This window comes from Sturnira hondurensis, unplaced genomic scaffold (genome assembly GCF_014824575.4).
Source record: "Sturnira hondurensis isolate 20B ecotype Veracruz unplaced genomic scaffold, ASM1482457v3 Scaffold0016135, whole genome shotgun sequence".
Classification (NCBI taxonomy): domain Eukaryota; kingdom Metazoa; phylum Chordata; class Mammalia; order Chiroptera; family Phyllostomidae; genus Sturnira; species Sturnira hondurensis.
In genome coordinates, this window is record NW_028088766.1 from 30,127 (window position 1) to 44,982 (window position 14,856).

Sequence of the window (14,856 nt, forward strand, 5' to 3'; positions counted from 1 at the left end):
CAGGCTTACAGAAAAGCTCATTGGAGCCTGAGAAACAAGCATATAAGGTCCCTGGTGGGTACTAAGTTTCATGTGAATTTACAATTTTTCTTTAATGTATTGTTCAGAGGAAATTAATAGCATATAATGTCAGTGAGCTGTCACCTTAATCAGGTTTGACTGGCTGCTCATTACTGTGGGAAACAGAGTGGCTTTCTACTAATAATGACTGATTCTTTTCATTCCCCACCCCCTATTCAACTGTACAGCATTTGCTATTGTGTCCAATTAAAGCATACAAATACACACATATGGACAGGTAGGTAGCAGCTTGCTAACTAGCTAGGCAGTTTTGTACTTCATAAAAGAAATTCATGCAAGATGAGGCAGCTATCAGCTACTAACAAAATCTAGTAAGAATCTTCATTCATTTGCATTGGAAAAATTATTTATTCTCAAAGTTATATGTGGTGGTGAATAATTGGGAAGTGATACTGAAGTTTCCATTTGCAGCTCCTCACCTTTCCTAAGGGGCTATCACATGTGTTTTATGGTGACTTCAATTTAATGTTAGATCGTCAGAGGGGAAAGATAAATACTTTGTGGGTTACTGTTAATTGTTAGGGAAAGGAAAGAAAAATCTTGTATTTCTAGCATATTCATGAATTTCCTAATGTATTACATATCAAGTAGATGCCAGAATACTCCTCAAAAGGTAGGCCAGGAAAATCTGGATAACAGTTAAGGGAATATTAAGCTTTGCCCATAAGATTTCAAATTTCAAGTTTTTCACAAGGTCTCTCTTGTTACTGACTTAGAAATTGAGTTTTTTATACAGTTGCACACTCTTATGAACCTTCAAGACAATGTATTATTAATGAATTTGCTCTTTGATTACATTAACATATGTGTACACATGAGCTGTTTAGAAACTGTGATATGTAATTGAAATTATTAGGGGATATGTTAAGTAACTAAGATATATGAATAAAATTTGATTAGTTTCTGTGACTTGGGTTATAAGAAGGCACGCCGCAGTCAGTCCATTTTATTACCATGTTGGTTTTGTTACCCGTGTGCGATTTGTATTAGCAACAACGCATTTCCAGTGACTAACATCCTCTTTTGGTCCACTAGTATCAACTTCGATATCTGATTTGAATAATATTAAGATTCTAAATTGAGAACTAATCTATGGAAAATTCAAGGGCAGATCGATTCCTTCTAGGGATATTTTAATAAAGAATCACTGCTGTTCAGCACCACTGAAGCATTAAGCCCTTGTTTTGAATTATAATAATGTAAATGTTTAATGCTCTCATGAAGGAAATCGGTCTTGTTAAATGTAGATAAGTAGATTCTATCTATTAGACTCACAAATCTGCATAAAATATGATTTTTGTCACTTACTCAGATCTTTTATCTTCAGATTAAAAGCATCTGGATTATTGGCTAACATTTTTATTTTGTTTTTGACATAAAGATTGAGAGACAGAAATGTTACAATTATAATTATAATGGGAAAATTAGGTAAACAGATACTTGTTCCATCGTGATATAGAAATTCACATACCATAAAAAAAAAAAACAGAACTTCATTATCCTCTGGTGAACATTACACCATTGCACATCATTTCAGTACTAAGAGCAGCTTTTCTTAAAATCAGACAGGAAGCACGATTTTAGAAAGGAAAAACTGTCAGTTTGGTGCACAGTGTCCTTCATAAGAATTTTTTTCACTTAAAAATTATAGTCACTTAAGATGACTATAAATGAATTGTTTTTCTTATAAATGAATGACCAAGCAGAGAAAATTAAATTTTAGAAACTTCTATAACCAAAAACATATTAGAATTTATTCTTTTTAAAGTTTCTTTTTTCTTTCTCCTGTTTCTCCTTTCTCTCTCTTTTTCTTTCTATCTGTCCCTCCCTCCTTTCTTCCTTCCTTCCTTCTTTTCAGTTTATTATATGACATGGTACTGGTTTAGAAATTATTATAACAAAACAGTTATATAATCCTAGGTGGAAACTCTTTATTCATTCACTTGCTTTCAGTTAAAAAAGACAATGGCTACAAAGTTAGAATATTCAAGTTTCATAATGGCATTTATAAAAGACAATTTGGTAAATAGTTTAGATCAAAAGAAGCCATGATTCTTCCCATCTGCTAACAGCACATATCTGTGTGGTTTCTATGAGAAGACATAGAGTTCACGTTGAAAGTGTTTCAGATGCCCTTATGCTCAGGAGGTGCAAAGCAATTGAAATGATCACCAACTTGAGCAGCACTAGATAACTTTGTTGTTGGTTTATTGTTTTGTTTTCATCGCTTCAATGGATGACCAAACGTCATAGAATTTTTAAAAAGCTATGCAGAGATTTCAGTGAGAAAACCCAGTCACTTAATGGATTGAGACATTGGTGACAATTGAAGTTACTGATCTTACTTTTTCCCTTGGGCCATCTTTGCTGAGTTCTTATATCTTGAAGTAATCACAGTATTTCAATCCCTGTTTGATTAAACTGGTGCAGTTTTAATTGCAATTGCTAGTTCTGAAGAAAGTATATTTTATACACTAACTCTGTCTGAAAAACTTCCAGTCATTATTGATATAATGAGAATGCTTTGTACGACATCCTGGCAACCAAGGAGAGTGGACGGGAAGGCACATGCATGAACAATGCCAATTTCACTGTACTAGTCAGTGGGGGTGGTAGACTCCATTGAGTGAGTGTGTGTACTGTGTGGCCATTACACTCAAAATGACTGAGTGAGTAGAGAAATGAATTAGTATCAAATTTTGTGTTAAGTTTGAACATTCCTCTGCAAAAACTATTTGGGTGACTCAGAAGGCTTTCAGGGATGATGCAGTAAGTGCAGCACAAATAAAAGTGTGTCACAAACACTTTTCAAAGATGGTGGAGAATCTGTTGAAAGTGTCCACAAAGAGAAGTATCCAAAGAGAATCTGTTGGAAGGCCTAAAACAAGCCAAACACCTGAGAATGTTGAGCATATATGAACTGCAGTCAACAAAGATCAGCAACTAACAGTGTGAGATTTAAAGATGATCTGCGGATTCCAAAAACTATTGTGTCCAAGATTTTGGTATAGGATCTTGGCATGAAATGTGTCATGGCAAAATCTGTTTTGTGGCTTCTGCTACAGGAGCAGAAAGAACATTGTGTTGAAGTTGCTAATGACTTTATTCAAACTGCTACCAATGGACCAACTTCCCTCAAGAAGGTCATAGCTGGAATGAATCATGGGTCTGTGGCTATGATCCAGAAATGAAGGTCCAGCTATTCCAGTGGAAGTTTCCTGGTTCTCCATGCCCAAAGAAGGTGCAGCAAAGTTGCAGTAAGATGAAGATCATGTTAACTGTGTTTTTTGATTGGGAAGGTGTTGCCCATCACAAGTACACCCCCCCCAACACAATAATTAATACGGACTACAACCTCAATATTTTTTGTCAGTTGAGAGTTGCAGTATGATAAAAACAGCCAGAGCTATGGGCAGCTGGTGATTGGCAGCTTCATCATGACCATGCACCACTCATGCATCACATCTTGTGCAGGCTTTTTGGCAAAACATCAAATCATGCAGATGACTCCATCCCCCTATAGCGCAGATTTGATGCCCCGTGTCTCCTGGCTTTTCCTACAACTAAAATCACCTTTGAAAGGGAAGAGATTTCAGACCACTCATGAGATTGAAGAAGATATGACAAGGTAGTTGATGGTGATTGGGAGAACTTGTATGAGGACCCAAGGTGCCTACTTTGAAGGGGACTGAAGCATCATTGTCCTATGTACAATCTTTCTCGTACCTTATATCTCCTTCAATAAATGTCTCTATCTTTCATATTACATGGCTGGATACCTTTTGGACAGACTCTATGCCCTAATCCTCCTCCTTTTTAATAGGAATATGACAATTCTTGATTTTATTAAAGTAGACCCAAAGGCTCCAGCAAATTCCAGTATGCAGTTGTTTAAATCAAAATCATTGTTCCTAAAAGCATACACATCCTAAAACCATGTTATTAAAGTGTGTCAAGTTTACTTGACATGATAATCTTTATTTTGTTTTCAGTTTGGAAGTATATATTTCCTGAGAACAGACAACTGGGAAAATAGTTTTAAACTCAAAAATTGGTTAGGCTGGCCCAATTTACTTTTCATCCTTTTGTTGATCTGGAAAGATCCATTAGCACAGAAATTTTAAAGACAGCAATACATTTTATTTACAAGAATCAAACTCACAAAATGGAATAAGTAATTATAGTTTAAAAATAATTAGCCTACCTAAGCAGAGATCTTCATAGGAAATGATATGAACTCAAATTTGGTACTGTCTCATTTCTCCTAAGTAGACTAATTGTGACCATGTAGCCAAGATTTGAAGATGTTGTAATTAGGGTATCAAAGTTTAAGTCACTCTTTCATTCCTAAATCATCCCTTTCCTTTGTTACCCTTGCTGCTCTGACATTTTATTTTTGTGCATCTCATTTGATGATATACTTATAGCAGAAAGGTTTCGATCTGTCAGTTTGTTGTTTGAGTTTTAGTCTATAATAGAGAATCTTCATCCCAGGAATTCATCCCTGGAAGCTTTATGATTCCTGTTATTTCTGTCTTTTAAAAAACATTTACAACTATGTGCTAGCAATGTGACTTTCTTTTAACTGAAATGTATTTAGTTGTGTCCTCTGCAAAATCCTATATATTTTCTGGAAAATGCCTTCCTAGGGCTAACACATACAAGGCTCTGTATGACTGACAAAACAATAAGAAAAACATTTTCTTGGTGACTTTACCTAGAAGACTCTGTCTTTAACCATTTAAAACCTTTTCTCTGTGGTTTGGGGGCAAGTTGTCACTAACAACTACCCCTCTGGCCGCAGATCTTGGAGTGAAATGTTTCTTACGTAATTAAATGCTGCCTTCCTACGTTTGACTCTTCAGCTCTGTCATCCCTGCCTCTGGAGTTTACTTAATCATTTCCGAGCCCATCCAATTTGGCCTATGGTGATTGGCTTTCTTAAAGTACACGCTATGTTTTCAAATACAATGGGTTGAACTAGGCTCTTGAAGTGCACGCTCTGGGACTCAAAAGGCTGGGTTGCACTGGACTGGCAGTGCCATTGCCCATGAACTTGTTCGGATATACCTTATGCTGCTTTCAACGAGTAGAACTTAAGAGTCTTTAGCAGTATGAATGAATCACTACTGTCTGCTGCATTTTTTCTTTTTCTCAATGTAATGGTCAAAAATAAACATATCTTTTTTTCATTCACGGAAAAGAAAATTGTTGCAGGTTAGCCCGAGAAGTTGTGAGGGAGGGAGAAACAGTGATGTAGATGCCGTGTCATTTCAGCAATGTTGAGCCAGTGATGCTGACAGTATCCATCTGGTGAGAGAGCGGGAAGACCTGATGTCATCTTTGTTGCCTAGCAACCACATTCTTTTCTCAGTTAGAGCAGTCTTTGTTAGTTTAAAGTAGGCAATTTTTACCGACAATTGGAGAAGTAGGAGCTTAGAGCTAAGCTATGTGAATTTGGTTTGTAGAAGGAATAATCTTTTGTTAAATGTAAGGCAGGCTTGATGAGGCTTTCTCTCTTTGAAAGTGAATAACTGTTTACAAATTGTTAATCCACCTGAAAATGAATTTCCTGAGTCAAATAGCAGTCACTGAATGAGACATTTTCATCTTTGTAGCATTACAATGTAGGAATGACTTCAACTTAGGTATTTTTCAAATGTGATTACTAAACATGGATTCATTAGGATAGGTATAATAATTGCTTTTAAGAACCTCTATTTGTGCTCATTATATCAGATGATGCTTTGACAAGAGAATAAACACGGGAAAATCGATTCATAATGTAAAGTTGGTTTGGTCTTTGCAATGTCAAGTATTCTAATTCTCTTGCCCTTGGCAAAAATCACACTTAATCCACTCTAGAAAGATGAAAATGTGTCATATTTTTCTGGATCTTTAATAGGAAAAAGAGTCCCTAAACTCTCCTTGAAAACCTAGTACTGTCTGAAAATTTGGTTTCCTCCCATTGCATGTGAACTCTGGCACTGTGGATCTATTGGCCCCACAAAGGAGTTCCCAGTTCTCATTTGGAAAACAACATGTGACTATTGTTGGAAAAGCAGTGTAGATAGTGAAGAGAGATGCTGAATCCTAATAGGGTTGTGTTTAAAACCTGATTCCATCGCTTACTCTGCAGCCACAGGCAAGTGTTTGATCTGCTCAGGCTTTTACACTCGGGCCTGTAGGAAGCTTGAAATGAAGTGAAATATGTACAAAGAATGCAGCAGAGTTCCTGGTCTATAGTAACACTCAAATATTTTTCTTTTCCTTTCCTTTCAATGAATAACGCTTCATGATTATAAAGGCAATTTTAGAGCATCCTGGTTTGTTGGTAATTCAGACTCATGAAAACTTGGAGTATGAGAGTTCCATTTATAGATGAGAAAACTTAATCACAATGTAATTTCCCAAAGTCGGCTAGTTAAGACAGAACCAGAGCTGTCATTGTTTTCTGTTGTTCAGAGTTTTCTCTTCATATGTCTTATCTTATGCCTTTCTAAATTCAGTATGCTTCTCTGATTCAGCTGCAGGTTATTTATGAGTTTCTCCCTGGTTAGGAGCAGGATGAGACCTGTGTCTTGCAGTTTGAATTAGTGGTCTGCTTTCAGTATGAAAAGGTAGGCTGCTTTGAATTAAGTGTTTTAAACTGTAATCGTACCATCTCCTGAACACAAAGATTAGATTGATTTTCTTTCACTGGTATATCTCACTGTTTCTGCTTTCTTCCCATTATTACCATTCGAATTATTTATAGCTCATGGTATAGATTCAGAGGTGGAGAGAATGGTTTCTTTACAAAGTGCTGCTCTGCCCACCACGACGCTGTGATTATTATGACTCAGTGGTACCAGGTTGCTGAATTGATTTATTTTCAGGGCTTTAGTTCTCTGCATGGTCTGTGAGCTTCTGAGTCCATACTGCTGAAAGGTCACGTCTCTGGAACCACAGCGGGGGCAGAAGAGCAGATTTCCAGATGCAGCAGGAGCTCTTGTTTACAGCTGGACTTGTGACCCTGCCACCATCTTCTTCTCCTTAACCCTCACTCGCATCTCCTCTTCTTTCTCTGTGAATTCTAAATTGTAAGTCAAAACCTGGGGCTCTTTTCCCCATACCCAAACAGTCACCAAGACCTTTTGATCCGAGTATGACTCACAAGGAGTCTCATCTTCTACTTCCTGCGTAAGAACCTCAACCTCTAACTGATTTCCTGCACTTGGCCCTGAACCTGAGTTTAGCACTCCACCTTCCCACTGAAGAGATGTCTCTAACATGCAATACTGAGCAAACTGCCTCTGCTAAAAATCCCTCGTGTCTCCCAGTGTTCCTGGAATTATGTCCAGATTCGTTAATGTTGTGCAGAGGCGCCCCAGGGTCTGCCTCTGTTCATCTCTTTCACTTTGTTTCTTATTATCGCCCTTAGTCCACCCACCGCCCCCAAGGGTAACCCTGCTGAATAACTGGAGGTCACTCCCTCGATGGTCTAACTTATCTACCTCTGAACATGCTGCTATCCTGTTTAAAATATCTTTTCACCCTGAGCACTTCCTTCCTCCCACAAAATGCCTTTCAGCGAGTAGAATATATTTAATGAATATTTATTGGAGGACTCACCTTTGAATATCATTCTTGGAATAAGAAAAAAGATTGTAACAAATATAGTGGTAACGTACAATATGTTTCTTTTTCCTGAGTCCTCTGTTTCATTTGCTCTCTGGTTTGTTATGGGATTGCTTTCTGTGATTTGGCATTTTTTTTAAGAATCCTGATTGCAATAGTGGGAACTGGAACCAAAAATCGTGTAAAAAATACATATTACTTGTCAGCAAACATTTCCTGAGCATAAAATGTCAGGGACTGGACTGTGTTTGGTCCTGCTGATACAAATGATTTTCAGGCACACTAGAAAAATCTGATTCCAGCTATAGGCTGGGAAATATTTTCATATACTGATATGCACAACATAATTGCACTTACTTTTTTCTGAAAGATTTTGGTAAGATTTTTGATGGTGAGTGTTCTAAGTATCTATTACTGTTTAAAAGGAAATTTAACAGCCTAGTGGCTTAAAACAGCAGCCACATCTCATGATGTTGTGTATCAGGGCTAGAGGCAGAGATCAGCTGGGAAATCTGTGCTGTGGGTACCGTTGGTTGAGACGATTCAGACCCACTGAGTGAGGAATTGGCCACTCTGGTGGGTCCAGCACGTCTTCAGTCTCCCACCTGGGAATGGCTGGAGGGCTGGACTCAGGATTGTTGATGGAAATACCCGCAAATGGCATTTTTATCTTGGATTCTGAGTAGGGGGCCCACTGTGGCTCAGTGGTTCCAGGAAGAGTGCTTTAAAGGTCTGAAGGCCTGTGCTTAGAAATAAAGTATCACTTCCATTCTTTTTTATTAGGCAGAACAGTCAAAATGTGGCCTGAATTAAAAGAGAGTACATCATAGGTCCCATATGTTGGGGAAGAGAATGACCCATGGCCATGGAGAACAGTGTGGGGTTTGACAGAGGTCAGGGGATGGGCTGGGCAGAGGAAGGCAAAGGGGAGAAAAATTGGGACAACTATAATAGAATAATAATAAAAACATGATTTAAAAAAGAACAACAAATTGCAGTCTCTTTAAGCCCCATTGTGGACAAATTCTAATGTTGTGGATATAGCCTTTTGACCCCTCCAACATACCATCACTTTTGCTTACCATTCAGAAGTGACTTCTGTCAAAACTTTAATGTGTGTCTTGTCCAGCTGTTAATTTTTGCTCAACGTATACTGTCTTTTAAAAATTATTAGATTGGGTATTCTGTTTTACAGATTCTCTAAACAACATTTTTTGAGAATTATTTCCAAATCAGATTTTTTATGGTGTTTGTATGGTTTTGTATTACTACTTAATATGAAATATTCCCTATTTGGGGGCAACCATTTAAACTTTAATATAGATAATACTTTGATAATTGTCCTTGATGCTTAGTATTTGTGAACTCTTACAAATATTTTTTTAGTATATATCCCTTAAAGTAGAATAACTGAGTTAAAGGGTATGTGCATTTTTAACGATTTTTATAATTGTCCAATTGCCATTCAGAAATGTTGTGTTGATCTATACGCACACTAACACTTATGCCACAAACGTGATCATCCATGGTTTGTGTGGGCATCTCCCATGTACCATCTAACTGGGCCTTAGTGGATTCTCATGTGAATTAGTTCCTGATGCTGAGGAAGTCACAGGAATCACTACCATTGATCAACTATTCTAATATAGCTTCTGTCTGTCCATGCATTTCTTCCTGTACATCTCTTCCAAAACGCCAAATAAAATAAGCCTGGTTACAGTACCTAAATGATGTGCAAATGTTTAAGTAAATCTTATTTGCATAGTTGTGATTCATTAGCTTCTTTTTAAAACATTTTTAAATTTATTTATCTTTAGAGAGGAAGGGAAGGGGAAAGGGAGAGAAACATCAATGTATGGTTGCCTCTCGTGCGTCCCTTGCTGGGAACTGGCCTTCAACCCAGACATGTGCCCTGACTGAGAATGGATCTGCCATCCCCTGGTTCTCAGGCCTGAGCTCAATCCACTGAGCTACACTAGCCACAGCAGCTTCTTTGTTTAAAAGCCCTGATTAAGTTGCAACATCACTCAGACTAAAAGCTGAAAGTCTTACAAGGACTTTGAAGTAGTTTTTCATGCTCTGTCTCCTCATTACCTTTCTGAGCTTATTTCCTGTTAATGCTTTTCTCATTCATTCTGCCTCGGTCACACAGGCTGCCCTGCTGTTCTTCAAACCCTGTAGGAATAGACCTGTCTCAGGAACTTTGCACCTGTGGTTCCTTCCTCTTGGATTCTTTGACTCTAGATATGTAAATGGCATGTCTGCATTGTTCTTCAGGTCTTTGCTCAGATGTCACCTCCTCAAGGAAGTCTTTCCTGACCACCGCGTCTAAAACTGCAGTTCCTCTCGTTATATTCTCATACCCCGATTATGCCTTCTTTACCTTCTTAATGCTTCTCACTCTTTCACAGGCCCTATATTTTGCTTTCGTTTAGTTCTTATTGCTTGTCTCTCCAACTGGAATGTGAACTCCCTGAAGTAGTAATTTTGGTCATTTTTGTTTATTGCTGTATCCATGGTTCTAATGACAGCACGTAACATACAGTAGTTGCTCAATAAGTATTTGCTAACAAGTGGTATGTACCACCATTATTTCTATTTGCAAACATGAGAGAGTAGGCTCACTTTCTGTCACAACTATTTTCCTTCCTCTGAGATACATTCTGGGTGATTTTTGTTCTCTTCTAATTCTCTTTGTTCTACATGAGAACCTCATGAGATACACTAGTCTGTTCCATGCTTCTCAGGGCAAATGGTTTAAATTTTCTAGGTTTCTAGAGAGGGAGAACTCTCTCCCTCTCTCTCTCTCTATACACACACACACACAAACACACACACACACACACACACATATATATGCATATATATATGCATTTTATACTACATAATTCATATTTGAAAAATAACATATATTAGTTTCCTTTCCTTTGTTAAGGAAAATTTATTTAGGTAATATCTCACTAAAATAATAAGACAGAGTGAGGCAGCAAAGACACATGCAAAAGAGTGCAGTGTCTGTGTTAGCTTCTACTATAGCAAGAATAGAAATGTACCAAGGTACTTTACCTGTCACATTCTTCAATTCCCTGCCATCTTCTTCCTGGTTGTCTCTTATTTAAAGAACTCGTGCTGTACATTGCTAAACACTGTGTTTCTAACGTGGGGTATCTGGAAAGATTTCTCCAATGTAGTACCCTATTCTCTTCTTCAGAGAGGATGTTCTGGGTTCTTTTTTAATGTAGCTATTTCCCAGGCACAACATCACATCTGGATTTCTATCTCCCTGGATAAATGCTAAGCTGTTAATTGTAGCCGACAGTGTGAGGAAGAGGTTTTTAGAACATCTTTAAAATGGGGCATTGGGAGGCCTTCAGAGTTTGGTTAAGGGCTGCAGCATGCCTGAGTGCTTTTTCTTTTTCATTTTTTTTAATCTTTAAAAAAATTTTTTTATTGTTGTTCAAGTACAGTTCTCTCCATTTTCCTCCCATTACTCCCTCCACTGCAGCCATCTCTACCTCCCACCCTTGATCCCACCCCACTTTGGTTTTGTCCATGTGTCCTTTACACATGTTCTGATAAACCCTTCCCCATTTCCCCCCATTATCCCCTTCTACCTCCCTTCTGGTTACTGTCAGTTTGTTCTTAACTTCAATGTCTCTGGTTATATTTTGCTTACTTGTTTGTTTTATTGAATAGGTTCCACTTATAGGTGAGATCATGTGGTATTTGTCCCTCACTGTCTGGCTTAGTTCACTTAGCGTAATGCTCTCCAGTTCCATCCATGCTGTTGCAAAGGGTAGGAGCTCCATCTTTCTTTCTGCTGCATAGTATTCCATTGTGTAAATGTACCACAGTTTTTTGAGCCAGTCATTAGCTGATGGGCATTTAGGTTGCTTCCAGCATTTGGCTATTGTAAATTGTGCTGCTATGAACATTGGGGTGAATAGGGTCTTTTGGATTGGTGTTTTAGGGTTCTTAGGGTATAATCCCAGCAGTGAAATTGTCAGGTCAAAAGACACATTCATTTTTACTCTTCTGAGGAAATTCCATACTGTTTTCCACAGTGGCTGCACCAGTCTGCATTCCCACCAACAGTGCACTAGGGTTCCCTTTTCTCCACAACCTCACCAGCACTTGTTGATTTGTTTATGGTGGCCATTCTGACTAGTGTGAAGTGGTATCTCATTGTGGTTTTAATTTGCATCTCTCTGATGGTTAGTGACGCTGAGCATTCTTTCATATGTCTCTGGGCCTCTGTATGGCCTTGGAGAAATGTCTGTTTAAGTCCTTTGACCATTTTTTAATTGGATTGTTTGTCTTCCTGGTGTGGAGTCGTGTGAGTTCTTTATGTATTTGGAGATGGACATATGGATCAGCCTCAGAGCCAGGGTGGCCACTAAGTCCATGTGTGTGAATGTCTGAGCCCACAGGTGTGTTCTTGCATTGGGGTGGCTCAGTTTGGGGGCCTCAGGACATTCAAAGGTATAAAGATAGAAAACCAAAATTTCTATAATGACCATTATGGTCTTTCTAGTGTGACTTTTTCCCTAAGTGTGGCTCTTTATTGTGTTTAGAGTCTTAGGAATGCCATTTTTATAGTCTCCTTTGCATGAAACTAAAAACAGTTTTTTTCTAATCCCTTAAATGAATATCAAAATAAGGCCAATGAGATACTCAAATTGTTAATGTTCGGCGTATAAACTAGTATTATATACATTAACTGACTGGATAATGCTTTTCACTGTCCGTAAAATTCAGTCAAAATAATCACATAAAGATGTGCTTTTCATAGTTCCTTTACAATCATGAACTATGACAAAACAGCTGAAGGCTAAAAGATTATAAATATGCAAGTGCTGTACAAATATGCTTAATATTTTCAGGAAGGATGTGTGACGTCAGCTGACTTAGGCAGTCAATACTGGCAGTGCTTCACTAACCCTTTCTCGTCTTTGTTTAAGACGAGGTTTTGTTCCCACTTCTACCTCCCCAGCTCTCCTCCTCCCAGCCTTACAGGAAGAGCAGAGTAGTGCTGACATCTTTCGTAAGAATACACGGTAAGATGAGTTGAAGCAGGGAGCAGTTAGACTTTTGTTGTTTGGGATCTTTCTTTTTCTTTTAAGCAGGCGGTAGCAGAGCCATTGGAAGTTATATCTGTAGGGTCTGGAGTCTAAGGTGACAAATTGCTGAGAAGCTTCTTGTGGTTAGGAAGTGTAGTGAGTTTGAGCCGGCCAGTGTGGCTCAGTCGGTGGGAGTTGAGGTTTTGAGTCCTGGTTGGGGCACACCCTGGGTTGTGGGTTCCACCCCCAGTTTGTGTGCCCGTGGCGGGTGGCCGGTTGATGTTGATCTCTCATAGTGACGTTTTTCTTCTCTCTCTCTTCCTTCCTCTCCCTCTAAAATCAATAAACTTTTTTTTAAAGAAATGTAGTGAATGTGAACTTTAGATGATTGGAGCACCCCCACTGATAAACTAAACTTGATACGATTTACTTTTAAAATAGCAGCTTTACTTTAGCAGCTGCTTCCCACCAGGGTGGGAGGGGGATTAGAACTATCTAGAAGGGGAAAGCTCCTCTCCTAAGGAGACCTAAGAGTTTCTGTTCCTCTTGTCCCCTTGCTCTGTCTGTGGACCTTCCCTTAGAGACCCCACACTGCAGCGTTGCTTCCTGTCTCGCCACAGTTTTGAAGGATAACTGAAGGAGCATTCGGACAGTTTTACAAAGCAGAGGGAAAAGTGCTGTTCACCCTTCTAAACATGCGCATTTCCTCGCATGCCTTGACTGCGCTGGAGGGGGAATGGCCAGGGTACTGCGCGGCTGGTGAAGTGCCATTTCACAAAATACATTCCCGTTTTTTGCCTTGCTCTGAAAATAGTTGTGAATTTGTTGTTAAACATCAAAAATGTCTGCTCTGGGTACTCAGCGCTTCTCCTTGGCAGTGATGATATGGCCTAGCACCTTAAGTGCTGGGCTGTGAGTTCGGGACTGTGTTTTAATTTTCAGGAGTCCATCTTCTGTTATTGATGCCAGCTGAGCCACCATCCATAAAATGTGAATAATAAATTAAATGATGCTGGAACATAAAGAACAGTAATAAATTCTTCCCATCATTCTAAAGTGATATAACTGTGTGATAAATTATGGTAGAGACCATAGTAGAAGAAGCACATTTTGAGTTCTCAGGAGGATAGATGTTTTTATAAGTTTGGATTACTTTGGATCTGATCATCTGGGCAATGAATCCCTTGGGTTTACATGTGTGTACAATACTAAGCCAACAGTTTTGAAACTTTTCACTGTTGACACTCATTTATCCTGCCCTTCACAGTTATGAATCTCATAGTTAAAAGATTCTGTTAAGTTTACACTTATATTTATTAATAATAACAAATGCATTCTTCCATAAAATATTCACTTATAGAACTATGGTTATTATGTAATAACTGTTATTTTTCTGATTATTAAAACTAGAGATAGAGAAAAGGAAAATTAGCATTTTTGTTAATCAGTGCAGGCTAATTGTGGGTAAGTCTCTGGTCTAGCTGAAATAATCAGCATAGTATAAGTATATTTTTTCCTATGTTTTGGGACTTCTAGAAGTCCAGGAAATAGAGATTGAGAGCAACTTGGTAAGGCATTGGTAGATTCAGCTTCAGATGCCAGGGTCTCTAGGCTAGTATAGTTCTTAAGAATATTAGAATATGATATTGTTTTTAAACTTGCTGGGTTACTTATTCCAGAGACTAAGCTATAAATATTCCACACAAAGCCATTAGTTACCATGGTAAAATAATGTTAGGTGAGTTCAGGGAGACTTTCTAGAGATCTGTTTGGTTTGAACCTGTGTTTGTAAACCTCTTCCAGTCTTGCAATTCTCCATTCTTCACACCAGTGATCCACAGCTGAGAACACCGGAGAAGACTCTTTTTTCTTTAAAAGAATCACTGCTATATATAGTATTCTAAGTGGGTGTCCTTAAGTTTTAAAATGTTGATATGGTATAAATCACTGGGTTTTTAATTTTTAAACAATGCATTTGCCCTATTTATCTATTCCTCGTGCATTTTAATTCTATGACAAACCTGGTGGAGAGGGGCAGTGTACTCACTGAAGAAATCATGATCTCAGGTTGAAACATTAAATGATAAATAACATT

At 38.3% G+C, this 14,856-nt stretch overlaps 1 protein-coding gene across 3 annotated transcripts in view; it reads left to right on the forward strand.

The window, feature by feature from the left end:
* The window catches only part of LOC119000665 (acyl-CoA synthetase short-chain family member 3, mitochondrial), an 89,755-nt gene that overhangs the window by 20,444 nt on the left and 54,455 nt on the right, over positions 1 to 14,856 (forward strand). The window lies entirely within an intron of this gene.